Source organism: Charadrius vociferus, unplaced genomic scaffold, assembly GCF_000708025.1.
Source record: "Charadrius vociferus isolate BGI_N301 unplaced genomic scaffold, ASM70802v2 scaffold192, whole genome shotgun sequence".
Taxonomy (NCBI): Eukaryota; Metazoa; Chordata; class Aves; order Charadriiformes; family Charadriidae; genus Charadrius; species Charadrius vociferus.
In genome coordinates this window covers 2,319,949-2,333,142 of record NW_009647437.1, presented here as the reverse complement: position 1 = coordinate 2,333,142, position 13,194 = coordinate 2,319,949, and the positions used below count along the sequence as shown (strand labels likewise).

Below are 13,194 nucleotides of genomic sequence, written 5' to 3'. Positions count from 1 at the left end.
GAAGATGCTCTGCCGTATTAAAGGGTGCTGCATATCCCACCCTGGCATATGTTCGCCATAACCCCCCGTAGGAGCTCTCTGTGTCAGCCAGAGTGCCCCTGGGCTCTTCGCTGCTGCGCTGCCGTGGAGTCAGAGAAACTCTTGTTCTCATCTGGACAATTATTGTTTTAATATTGCGCTGTCTTTTCTTCCATAGCCCTGATCTCCAAATTGTTGGGTTTGGGGTTTTTTTTTGAGTAACAGCTGTTAGTTATCAACTCCAAGAATAGTCTTAACAGTTTAACATCAGACACTCGAAATTAAGTGGATCTACTCTGTTACTGTTGGAATCAGCAGGGCACACATTTCCGTTCATTTCATTCCCCAACAATTTCAGGTTTTCTTTTTGCTTCTGTCATTTAGAGGAAACTAGGATTGTTTAGTGAGTTTTCAGTGCAGTACCGGTTGAACACGGAGGGTGTTGACTTTTTAAATCTCCATTTGTTTTTCAAACACTGTTCCAGGGCAGAGATATACTTTTCTGAAATGTACACACGGTGCTAAATTTTCAGACTGCCGTTAAAAAAAAAAATATTCTGAACCTCAATTTAATATTATGAAAACTTCTGTTCTCAGATACAGAGGGTCCAAGTGTTCCTGTTAATACATAGTAGGTTTTGGCATCTCCGCTCACGGAAATATTTGAAACCTGACTGGACACAGCCCTGAGCAACTTGCTTTGGTTCGACCACACTTTGAGTGAGGAAGTTAGAGCAACCAGTCTCCACAGGTGCCTTTCAACTGCTGTGATTCCCTGGCATTCAGCAGTTTCCAAAAGCTGAAAGACAATGACCCTCACTCTTCATTGCCGGCTTGTCTTGCAGGATCCAGACGTAAGAATCTAATGACCGATCCAGAGAAGTAGGTGTGGAGTAGATGCCCATTGCCCACACGATGGGGTAACTGTAGACTCTGCCGGCATTCGCAGGTGTAGGTTCTGATCGTCCGCGCTTTCTATGTGATGCTCTCCAGAAGACTCTTCCATCGAGTTCCAGCATACCTTTCTTTCTTGCTGCCTAGATATGAATTGGCAGCAAAGCTTTCAAATAACTTGCTCTCATTTTGAAGTAACGTGTGTGATGAGGAAAGAAAACAAAGCTTTGAATGGGGGAAGGAGGAAATCAGTAGTTTGTTCTAGGGCTTTGGTTTTGGGTGGAAGTTGGGCTGTGGATGGATTTATTTTTTATATTTTTTTTTTGGCTTTCAAGAAAAAAACTGAATATGAACGTCCTGATGCAAAATTTATCATCTGTTAGAGAAAACAACATAGTTGTATTTGAAAAGTATGAGTCAACCATTTTACTCTCATTAGTCCCTTTGTTTAAAATTGTGTAACTGTGACTCACAACTCCTCAAATGTTTCTAAGAGACTTCTCGATTATAAAATGGAGGTCAAAAAAAGGGCTAATGTGGTTAAAAAGATGCATATTCCAAGACTTTTTACTGCAAAATATTTGTCATTGGACTCAGGAGTAACTAGATGTATAAATGTGTTAATGAACCTTTACACTATTTTAAGATATTTTATTGCTAGAATTGCAGGTGATCATCTAAGTACTGGGTAACATACCTTTGACTGGAAAATCATGATGAAAATTGTGGTGTAAAAAGTAGGACATTAAAAAATTTAGCTGCATTGTTATGATTTAGATGTAAGGATATGTCTCCAAAAACTAGAAGGCCCTCTTATCCTACACTTTCATATTTAGATACCTAAAAAAAAGGACTATTTTATAGTTGGGAACGGGGGTTGAGTCTAAAAGTAATCGGTTAGAAATGAAGCATAAGAAATTTCAGTCCAGAAGAAATTTTTTTTTTTACGTGTTTGTAACTGGATGAAAAACATGTTTTAAATGAAATGGTCTTTCAGCATATGTTTATGCCAGTTCTAGTGATATTACTCATGGAAAGTCTCCCATGTGGATCTGTCACAACCTGAGGGAACAAATTATTCCCTTTTAAGAGAAGGGGAAAACAAATATAGCACTACCTAACTGCACTTTTATTTCACTAATTCCAAATACTTATTTTTGTCAGTTTTATCCCCCTTTTAGTTACAGTCTTACTGAAGGAATTTGTTTTCTGTGAAAACATGCAATTCATTAATCCCCACATTAATTGTGGGGATTTGGTGGTTATTTTTATTTGTTGTTTTTTTTTTCTCTGAAGTTGATACATACTTCTGCTCATAATACAAAATAAGAGGGTATCCACTGTTTTAAATGGTTAAAGAATAAACAATAATACACCAAATGTTTATCTCACTTTCATTTGAGGATATATTTAATTCTGATTAGCATCTCTTACTGCAGATGCCCAGCGGTTGCATATGATATCAGTAAAATAATAATATTTAAAACTATGGCAATGAAGAGCACCAGAGAAGACATGAAAGAACCCCAGAGGCCTAAAAGAGAAAAGTGTATAATTTAATAACAAAGAACTCAATCTACTTAAGTTGCTCTACAGACATTTGAGTACATCTTCTTACATTTACATCTGTCTCTAAGAAAAGTAACTGAGCTATTAAGCTTGTGTTATCTTAACAAGCATGTTTTTGTTTAAATGTTTTTTGTTTGTTTGTTTTTGTTTTTAGCTTTGCATGAAAAATGTTACCTTTTTCTAAAGAAGGAGTGACCTACTCTTTTTCTTAACTTTCTTGATTGTTTTTTTTTTTTGTGATATAATCCTTTTTATATTGTAATGCTACAGTTCCTTCACAGGGGATTAATATATTTTTCTGGAAGCACTAAACTAGTACCCCAGTTTTACAGCCTTTTTTCCAATGAAGAAAAATTTTCCTTGATGGGCTGTATGGAACACTTCTTGACCAGCGTCAACTTTGAATCGTCATAAACTCGAGTATAGGTTGATGTCAAAGCAAACTGTTTTTTTTTCCCCTCTATTATAAAAAAGAAAGAAAACGAAAAAAACAAATGAGGACTTCAAAAATTGTAAGAGCACTGTCATGTTTAACTTTTCAGAAATTATTTTTGAGTGATAGCAACATATAATTTTGATCAAGGTTGCATGAAGCACCACTTTATGTAACATCTGTCTTGAGTATGTTGAGCTGGAGAATAAACAGAGGATGCGAATGTATCTTCTGTGAACTAAAGCAGACAGCTTTTTTTTTTTAGGTGAATTCCAAATCAAAGTAAAGTAAGAAGAAAGAACACTGCTAGAAAGATGTGGTCACACTTTTGCTTAGTATTTAATACCTCAAAGAAGTTTTCCTGCCAGCAATCATTCTGATTCCAGAATTCTTAATTTATTTTGAGTTTCTCTATGTGGAAAACCTGGGTACTTCAGAGTTCAGTAAGCTGTGCCAAGAAGTGTCTGTAGGTTAAAAATATTTAATATGAAGTCTTCAGAAACAGCCTAGATGTTGAGGGATGGGGAGGGAACAGAGAGGAGCAGCAGCGGAGGACCTGCGATTCCCTCATGCCATGTAGAGAGTCTATTTCCATTGCATTGCTCAGCCCTCGTAGAAGGGGCTTCTTGACTCCAGCCTTGGCTGGTGGATCTGTGCTGGGGAGAAGGTAGCTTGCTAAGGAGAGATCAAGTACTAAGATCAGTGATACTGTAGGAAGGGAGGGAAAAACAGAATAAAGCCTGACTCGAGCCAAAGCTACAGGTCAGAATTTTGTGTGAATCGGGGCTGCGGAGGCTGCATGGCAACACTGGCCGCGCCGCCTCCCAACTGCCCAGAGTGAGCATTACAGAAAATGACAGTTGCTGGAGGTGCCATTCCCCAAGAGGCATTTTGCTCCATATGTTGTGGTCTTGTCCAGTTATGCTCCACTCTGGGAACAAAGTCTCCATGAGAGTTAACGTGACTCTTAAGCTCCAGCCTTTGGTCTGGCTTAACTAACTGTGTTTTAGCCACAACAGTTGCTGCATCTGTGTTGCCCATTCTACCAGGCAAAAATGATTCCTGAGACCAGTTACAGCAACTGAATAGTGTGTTCTTGTACCCTTTCTGGATAATTTCAAACTGACTGTTCCAATGTGAGACTTGATACAATCTTTATTTGAATAAATCTGCTTGCTCTATGAAGTTCACTGGCAAATAAACTGGTTGAGAGGTCTCTATTCACTGGAGAACCTGATGGACTCTCCTTAATGAAGCACCTGTGTCTTAAATATTCTGTGTCCTACAGAAGGGTGGTGTGAGTAAGACAGTGCATGCACTAGGGAAAGTTTTGGTTTGAAAATTAAACAGACTTTAGGCAGACATCAGCTTCCCTAATTGTAAACTTCTGGTGACAATGCCAAATATAGATGGTACTAGCTAAGTTTAGGTAGTACTTTATAGGCAGGAATCGTTGTGTTGTTTTTTTTTTTAAGTCATTTATTCCCAAAACCATAGTTTTTGGTCCTTTATTACGCTGCAGCTTGAATAACTGTGCATGAACTGCTGAGTTCCAGGATTTTGCCCTTTGTGTCTGCTGTTTTGAAAAGCAGCCAGGATGGGTCTTATCTCTTGCCAGATCCTGTGTGGCTGGAGATGAAACACCAGCTTTCCCCATGTGCTACCACTGCAGGGGTTTCTGTTTGGCTGAGCTGAGGAGCAGCTGCTGGCAGGACAGCGTTGGTGATGACCTGCTCTGGAACTTGCAGCTTCTTTTGGTCTGCTGTGTTTCATGGTGTTGGGTTGGGCTTGTTGGCTCCACCAAGCTCTTGAGAACTGTGAGGGGCAGGGGCTAAATAAGGCTGCTTTTTGAGCTATTCAGCATGGAATGGTTTTGCTAGGCTTTTGAGGGAGCAGCATCATCTTTTTGGACTGTGTCATGTTTTTAATGTACACATCTAGGCAATTCCATGTCAAGAGTCTCTAGAAATATATGAAATGTGAGTGCTTAACATCACCTAGTGTTTCTCTTCTTTCTGAAACGTGACTGCCAAAACCACTTTTGTTTCTTTGTCCCCCTGTGCCCCCGCTCCCAGTGGGTACAAGGAGGTTAGGTAAAATCTTGTCAGTGTTTGGCTATATTTTTTAGTGTTGTATATACAGTTTATTCCCCTGAGGTCACTGGGGTAATTTAGTTGTGTAAAACTGAGTGAGTGCTGGCAGGATTAGTCTTGAAATTATAAAGTGTGTTCATAAGGAGCATACCCGTTTTGAGGCCTATTATATTTTCAGAAGTGGACTCTAGAGTTTTCATTTCCTATGTCAATCCTGAAGCCTTTTTTACTGTCTCTCCTTTCCTCTAATGTTAATGTTAATTGGCTATAGATAAGTAACTTTTTAACATATTTAAATATATTTATATATCATTAATTCTGCTTAGAATTACTTTAATGCTATTTAATGCTATATTGTAATCACATAAAATGTGCTTTTTTTTCTTTTTTAAACTTGTCATCTTACATTAAGGTAATACTGTATTCTATAACATTGTCCATACTGCTGTGATTTCTCTTCACGGCATTGCTGCAACAGGGAGAAGAGCAGTAGTTGAATTCTCTCTTTTAAGTTCCTACTGTACTACAGTGTTTAAAGTAAAAATAAATGACTGAACTGCTTTTTAGTTGGATGGTTAACTTGGAAGTAGGTTTTGGACCTGGCGTTCGGATTTTAAAGCGCTCTGCAAGAGCAGAAAGGAGCTTCAACTCCAGCTGCTTTATGAGCAATGACAGGACCTGTTTTCTGAAACTGCCAATGAAAGCGGTGGGGGCAGTCACAGGTGGCTGTCACCTTCAGTCTTGAGAGATGCCACCCTAGGTCTTTCACTTTTCACTGCAGACATGGGGACGTGTATTTCTTCTGGGGATGAATCCGCAGCACCGGATTTGTTCGGATAACAGCATCTGGCACTAGATTGATTTAACAGGCTATGAGGTTTGCTCTTTTCAGATATGCACTTGTACGGCAGCTTCTGTGCAGCTCTGACATGGCCACACGCTACTGTTGTTTTTTCTGCCTCCTAGCACCACGTGTGAAGCTAAGGCTTTTTGACACCTGCCATTTGGACCCTTTTCTTACTGAAAAATGTCATCGTTTTCAGACAAGATGAAGACAGATATCTGATCATTCTTCCCTTTGCAGGGATGTGCTGAGGGCATGGTTCCTACACATGAATAAAAGATTCCAGGCCTAGCTATACAGTTAGTTTTATTAGTTTAGTATGGTAGGTAGTTTTTGGTTTAGGGATTCATAGACTTATATCTAAGGCAGAAGAAATTAAAGCATGGTAACTCATTGTTACATGTTGCAGTAATTCTCAAACCTATTTCATTCTGCTGCAAATAGCAACTGTCTTAATGTTTTAATGGCAGGAAATTTCACACCACTTTTCTTTGGGGACAGGAATGATGGTAGTTGAGGAATTAAAATCAGAAAAATTTCAACTCTTCTTATTCTGTAATCAGTGAAATGTGTTATGTGGGATACATTTTCTTCATTCATCAAAATCTGGAAGTTAGTAGAACTGGGCTGCATTTTCCAAAGTAGTAAGTTTTTTTAAAGGAGAAGCTTTTAAATCTTATGCCACAATTGCTTCCCCCCATATTCTTGAAACCTGATTTGTGCTAACAAATAGGCAATCAGGTTGCGTGGCTCAGAACATTATTGTCCTTGTTTGAAATATCCTTTTATTATGTTTGATTACAAGCAAAATGCTCTTACAATGTGAAGTCAACATGCAGCCCTCTTTCACACTCCAAAGCAATGGTAGTCAAAAATGTTGGGCTTTGTTAGCCCTAAGATTTCCCAGCTTGCAGGGAAGTGGGTAATACTTGAAGATAACTACTTCAATAGTTGTATTTTTTAATATACTTACTAATTTTCCAGTCTTTGTCATACATTTCTTCTGAGATTTGGATGCAGGTCTTAGTTAAACTGGCTTTGATTTCTTGTATTCCTTTTAATGTCTTACAAAACAGACATTGAGGAATTCTGGCATTCTATCTGATGTTGAAAGACTATAGTTTGGTATTTCAAACTATTACATTTTTCTTTTGCATGTTATTCTTCATCTGGACATGCATACTTCAATTCTGTAGTGAAGTTCTTCATAAGCATGCTGGAAAAATGAAAAATCAAATATTGTTCTCAGACTTAATGTTAGTTTAAGATAAGTCACAATGATTTGAAGCAATGATACAAACTGTGATTAGATTATCTTGCTAACCACTGATAGAAACAAGCCTAATTCTTGTCTCTTCAGTAGGTTCTAAAGATCTACGTGTCCATCAGGAAAGCCATCAGCTTGTCTGGTGCTAAATATTATTTGTGTCTGAACAGGAGAAAAATAATGCTTAATGCAAGGATGGTTGCCTTGAAATTCTGTCATTTCAGAAGCTGCTTTATAAGGTGCTTTTTTACTGTCCCTGCTGTAGGGTCAGCAAGCTGTTTCAAAAGTAGGGTTTGTGACTGAAAGACATACTGTTGTTCCATGTTGTAATTTGCTGTGTGGCAGAGTTCCTGGTTTTAAATAGTTTAATAATTTTTACTTTAAAGAGTAGATCGAGTTGGTCAGGAGAAAATTGCTTTCTTCTTTGCATGGTGTAGTTTCTGGTAAACTTTGTGAAATACAGAGCAAACTAATTTATAGGTCGGTGGAAACAGACATTTTTTTCAGAATTCAAAACACTAGTTTTAAGAAGAATTTCACTTAATGTTTTCTGTGGAAACTTACAGAATGTGGCTGAGCAACAATGCAGAGTCTGTATCACTGCTTATCACTTGATATGCTGTCTGAAGACACTTTGTGGGCTTAGCTTCTTGTACGCTTGGGAGCTTCTGAACAGGAACTATTCTTTAAAACTTGTTCTCACTCCTCCCTCCCACCCCCCCATTTAGTTGAATGATGGCACTATGGGCTTTTCTGTAGTATTTTTGCAAAAGAAGACTGTACCTCTTGTCTAATGTGACTGGTTTTGAAAGGTGGACTTCCATGTATATCGAAACTTGCGTGGTATGTAGTGACTAATAGTTTTGAATGAAGCAATGGAAATTTGATGAAGATTCCATTCCTATCTAACAGTATATTTTGTCATTGTAAAATATATTTAATATTGGAATATCTCCTGAGTTCTATATGTTGTTAAAATTTGTATCTAAATCCTTAGATTATTTAAAAGCACAGTTGATTTGTATGTTTTTTGGCTTGATTCTGTTGAATTATGATTTCTTTCCAGTATGATCTTTTTTCGTGATCATAACATCTTCCTTTGCCATACCACTAGCTCATTGGAGTCGAGGGAAAGACCAGATTTTGAATTTAAGCTCATCTGTCAGAATGAAGAGGCTTTTAAAAAATCTTCTTAAGCTTTTTATTCTTTGAATCCATTATTGAGTATATACCAGAACCTTTTTATCTTGCACCTCCATGACATATGTTCCTCATAAGAAAAAAAAGTAATGGCTTTATCTGTGTCAGAGCCAGGGTCTGTCAAGCCTGGTATCCTATTGTTCCTGTGGCTGAATAAATCACAGCGTCTCGCTCAGCCTGCTCTGGACTGCAGTCTCCAGTCGGCCGTGTTCATCACCTCCCCAGCAGAAGGAACTGTGCTGTGTATATGGACCAGAGTGCTCACATAGCCGAACGTGAGACCCTGGGAATGGCAGGTAACTGCCCGTGACAGCAAGAAACCTGCAGCTTGCCGTTGGTAATGATGAGGAGTTGGAGGGGCTGTCAAAGTTGCTTCTGCCATGGGCAGTGTGCTGCTTGACAGGAGAGGGAAGAGCGAGACACAAGTCAAAATGCAATAAAGGGATTATTGCTGTTTCATATGAAACAGCTTTGATATCCCCTAGCTAGTTTTCATTAGTCACCAAAAATGGGTATGTAGGGAGATGTATAAGAACAGACGCAGATATACTATTTCTCTAGTACTTTGTAGCTCCCAACCATAGTTTGGTTTTAGGCTCTTCTGGAGCTAGTTGTGACTTCTGTGTTTTCAGTAATGCCTCATGGATTTCTCTTGTATGAAATAGCCCAATCTTCTTTTGAGCCTGTACTTAATTAAGTCTTCCCTGCTGCTCCTCAGTTTGTTTTTAATCACTAAATCTATCAACATAATTAAAGTTTGTAGCATTTCAATTGAGCTTCTAAATGTAACACTCTTTTCTAGCAAATATTTTTGTCATTCTATTTCATTTGATTTTTCTGTTCTGGGTAATTCTTAAGGCAATTATTTTGGTAAGTAACACTGAATAATCCTTTGACCCTTCTGTACTTCTGCCCTTTGGGAGTCTCAAGCTTTTGTCGTCAGAAGCTTATGAAGAATATATTTATCAGTTAATATGTAAAAAGTTGGGTTAGAGGAGTTAACTACAATTACTAAATTTTGATTGGGAAGGGAGTTTTATTTTGGCAGATCATAATTTTATGAACAAATATGAAAATCTGGGCCCACTTTGAGGTTGGCATACCCTTTGCTTTTAGAGTGACCACAATTTTCTTCCAAGTATTAACACTGTTCTCTTCTTTGTGCTGGTATTGTTTCTTAGAATGTTATTTTGAAGGCTTCAAGTTGTAAATCAGGGTTTTGGATATTGTAGGAACAGTAAGTTATGTAAAGTTGGATAAAGTTACTTTTTCTCTCTCTGTAGGTTATTAATCCAGTGTTGCATTTGATTGTGGGGAAATGACTGCAATGTAATAAAATAGTCTGAAACATTGGTAAGGTTCATTAAAATGTCAGGAACCAGCATCCATCTTTAGCCCTAGAAGCCTCCAGCCTGTTACATCTTTTTTGTTATACATACATTAGATTTTTGCACATAGTTTTGACAAGGTTTTCGGTCAAAACTTGCTACCTAAGAACCTTGTAAGTTTTAAAAAATGTGCCATTATAGGCATGTACATGAAGTAGTAACATATTTCACAGCTGTCAATAACTCTGGTTTGTTAAATGTAATCTTCAGTATTATGCATTTTTGTAGGTATGCAATAGCTTTAAATTAAAAAAAAAAAAGTAAGTATTCTGAGATTATTTTTGTTAACTTTTTTAAGACAGGCTTAAGGCTTTTTTTCCTGCAAAAATTAAGACATTGAAAATCTGAATGTTTTGAACAGGTCTTCAAATTATCTTTTCATACTAAAAATATAATGCTTATTTAAGCCGACTAAGAAAATAACTTGTTCTAGTAAATGTTAAGAGGCCTCTCAAAGCATTTAAAATACAGCCTACGTGGTCTCTAGCATAAAGCTGAGGGGCCACCAGGTGGTGCTAGTGGAATATATTTAATGTTGCTTTAACAGTACTTAAAATGTGTCTTAACAAATGTGGATGAGACGGGTGCAGTATACGAAAACTTACTTTCTGTGCAACGACCCTGTTTGTACAATTAAAAAGAGTAAATCATAATATCATGTAGTGGCTTTATGGGTTGGGCACTTTTAATTCTAAAAAGTTGGATATAGATGCTGAGGAAAAAAAACTGACTGTAGGATGGCTAATGTGGCAAGCAGACGGTATAGAGGCATGTGCCCAGATTCTTTACCTGCTTTTTTGTTAGTTCAGAGAGCAGTTTATGAAACTTGTCCATTCGTGTATTGTAAGCATATCCGATCATGACCACTTGCTTATTTACTTACTACATTTTGACTTTATTAAAAAGTTATTTTGCTATTGATTGTTGTTTTAACTGTTAAGATTTTGGTCAGTGGAAGAATCTTTCCTCTTAAGAAATGCACAGAAATAAGGATCTCATTTTATGAGAGGGTGAGGGAGTATAGTGTAAAAAGTCAAAATAGAATCAAATTCTAGTTCTGAACATATACAGTTTTTTATATACAGTGTTTACCAACACTTTTGAGGGCTTTTTTTTGACTCCCTTGAAATTTTTATCCTTTAAAAAAAAAAAAAGGGGGGGGAGGGGAGGTGTTAGAGAATAGTGTGGACTATAGTAGTTTGGAGTAAATTTCTATTGACTACTGATTTGAGCAGATTTTGTTTTGTCTTCATGTGCCTGGACATAAAATATGTATATTCTTTGAAAGCATGATGCAGAGCATTTTACAATATTAAGTTAGTATAAATTATCCTGTATAACAACATCTTTTTAAAGAGGAGTGTTAGGATCAAAAAAAAAAAAAAAACCAACAGAAAAACATAAAATGTCTCTAAACCAAAGTGACTGTCTCTTGGCTAGTCAAAAAGCAACATCCAGAACAACGGCAAAGAAAAATCTCGAAACCTATTTTGCTTATAATCGTAGTGTTGTGACCAAGCTAAATGTTTTAGTATTGTATGTGCTGGTTTCACATTAGTAACCACCTCACTGTAGCTAAAAACAAAACTAAATAAAACCTCATGACAGCCACTAATAGGTCTGTAAAAGTTTGGTTGGCTATGGTTAAACGAACCGGAGGGTGGTTTCTTTGGAGTTTGTGGCCCTACACATTTACTCTGGGTAACAAATTTATTTACTGTCTGGGTTTTACTGTCTTAAGCGCAGCAGTATGGGGTTCTGCATGAGCAGACATTCTTCCCCTCCTTTTTCAAGTCTGCTACGCCAAATACTTCATAGAATAACTACCTGTGTGTACGAAACCATCTTAGAATGGATGTCAAATATCCAGTGTATGCTGCTTCTGAAAGTGCTTTTTATATCTTGTATTCCTGCTTGAAATAAGTTTTTACTTGGCTTCCCCCCCTTCTTCTCCCCCCAGTGGATAAATGTTCTTGCACTTGAGGAAAGGAAGTGTGCTCTTTTCAAATGTTTCTTTCTCCCATCCTGAGTTTAATTTTATTTACTCATTTTAGCAAGGAGCTTTTGTGCTACCTACCTTAACATTTGGCACAAGTCACTTACTGCCATAGAATGATAGTATTATTGCATTCCTTTCACTTCTGAAAATTGTCAGCGTAGCATTAATGAGAATCAATAAAATGTCAAGTGTATTAAAATTCCCATCCATGCCATTTTGTTTTTTCACTGCGCAGAAATACTGGGAGGGATCAAGCAGTAAGTTGTGTGCAGTAACACAGTTTATAGTACAGCACTGTAAAAATGCATGCGAAACATATTTATTTTTTTTTAATCAAAGTGTAATATCAGTGTATTAAATTTAGAAATTGCATGAGAGGTTAACTTTTGGATCTGTTCCAATACAAAGAGATTGAAGAGCAATTAGTTAAAAGCTGTTAGAAGTATGTGCTAACGTGTGTGGTTTTTTGGAAGCAATTTCCAAAAAGGGAGCGCTTGCCAGATGCTGCCTTTATAGGGTGTGAACAGGTTAAGAAGCACATTCTGCTGCATTGTTCTTTAAACTACCCGTTCATCAGAAAAATCAGTTTGAGAGGAGGTTTCTGTCAACATCTCTTTTTTTCAGCAGTTAGGTTTTTGTGATATGACCGTATTTCCAAACTTGTTTTACTGATGATCCTCAGTTACTGTCTCTCATGGGACTGTTTTCTCACTGCCATTTAGAGTGAAGGAATGGCCATAATACAGGGGTTTTTTTAAAGATCATGTAATTGGTTTCATTTTCATTTTCCTTGTTCAGGCTGTTGACCAACTGGTCTGAGCAATTTTTCTGTCTTGTAAACTGGTTGTTTGAATGGGGCTGGAGTTATGCTCATACAAAAGAGAACAGGATTTTATCCTCTGTATTATTTTTGTATTATTATTGTTTGTAATATTGAAATGTTCTTTTGAGTTTATAGTAACTATAAAATCTGACTTACATGTACAGCACTCTACCAAATTCCATTTTGATTGAATAGGTAATAATTTATATATTAAAAAAAAAAACCCTGTAAAAACAACAGTAAGAAAATCATACCTTTTATATCTGCATTTTATGCTATTTACTGTTTATATGCTTGGAACACTGAATGGGAATGTGTTTTGTCACTGAGCTATTCTCCAGCTTTTTCTGAAGGAAAGAAGCTTTTACCTAGGCACTTCTAGGTATCAGTTTCTTTATTTAAAAATGTCGCCTACTAAATGTTCTTAAGTGGAAAATTTATAGTCTAATTTTAAAACAATATAAAGCAAAGTTATTTTTTTTTTTTTTATTGAAAGGTCTGGACTGTGGTTTCCCTCCTTATGGCAAAGATAAGGTTATTCCAAGAGTGGAATAGTAAAAGTAAAAATAGTATTCCTCTCCAGTGCAGTAGCTGTATGATGCCTTAATTATCAGTCTGAAATTCAAGATCTGTTGAAGTTATTTGAAGAAATACACTGTTTGTTGA

At 37.0% G+C, this 13,194-nt stretch overlaps 1 protein-coding gene across 1 annotated transcript in view; it reads left to right on the top strand.

The window, feature by feature from the left end:
- SRBD1 (S1 RNA binding domain 1) overlaps window positions 1–13,194 on the top strand; it is a 124,948-nt gene that overhangs the window by 42,407 nt on the left and 69,347 nt on the right. The window lies entirely within an intron of this gene.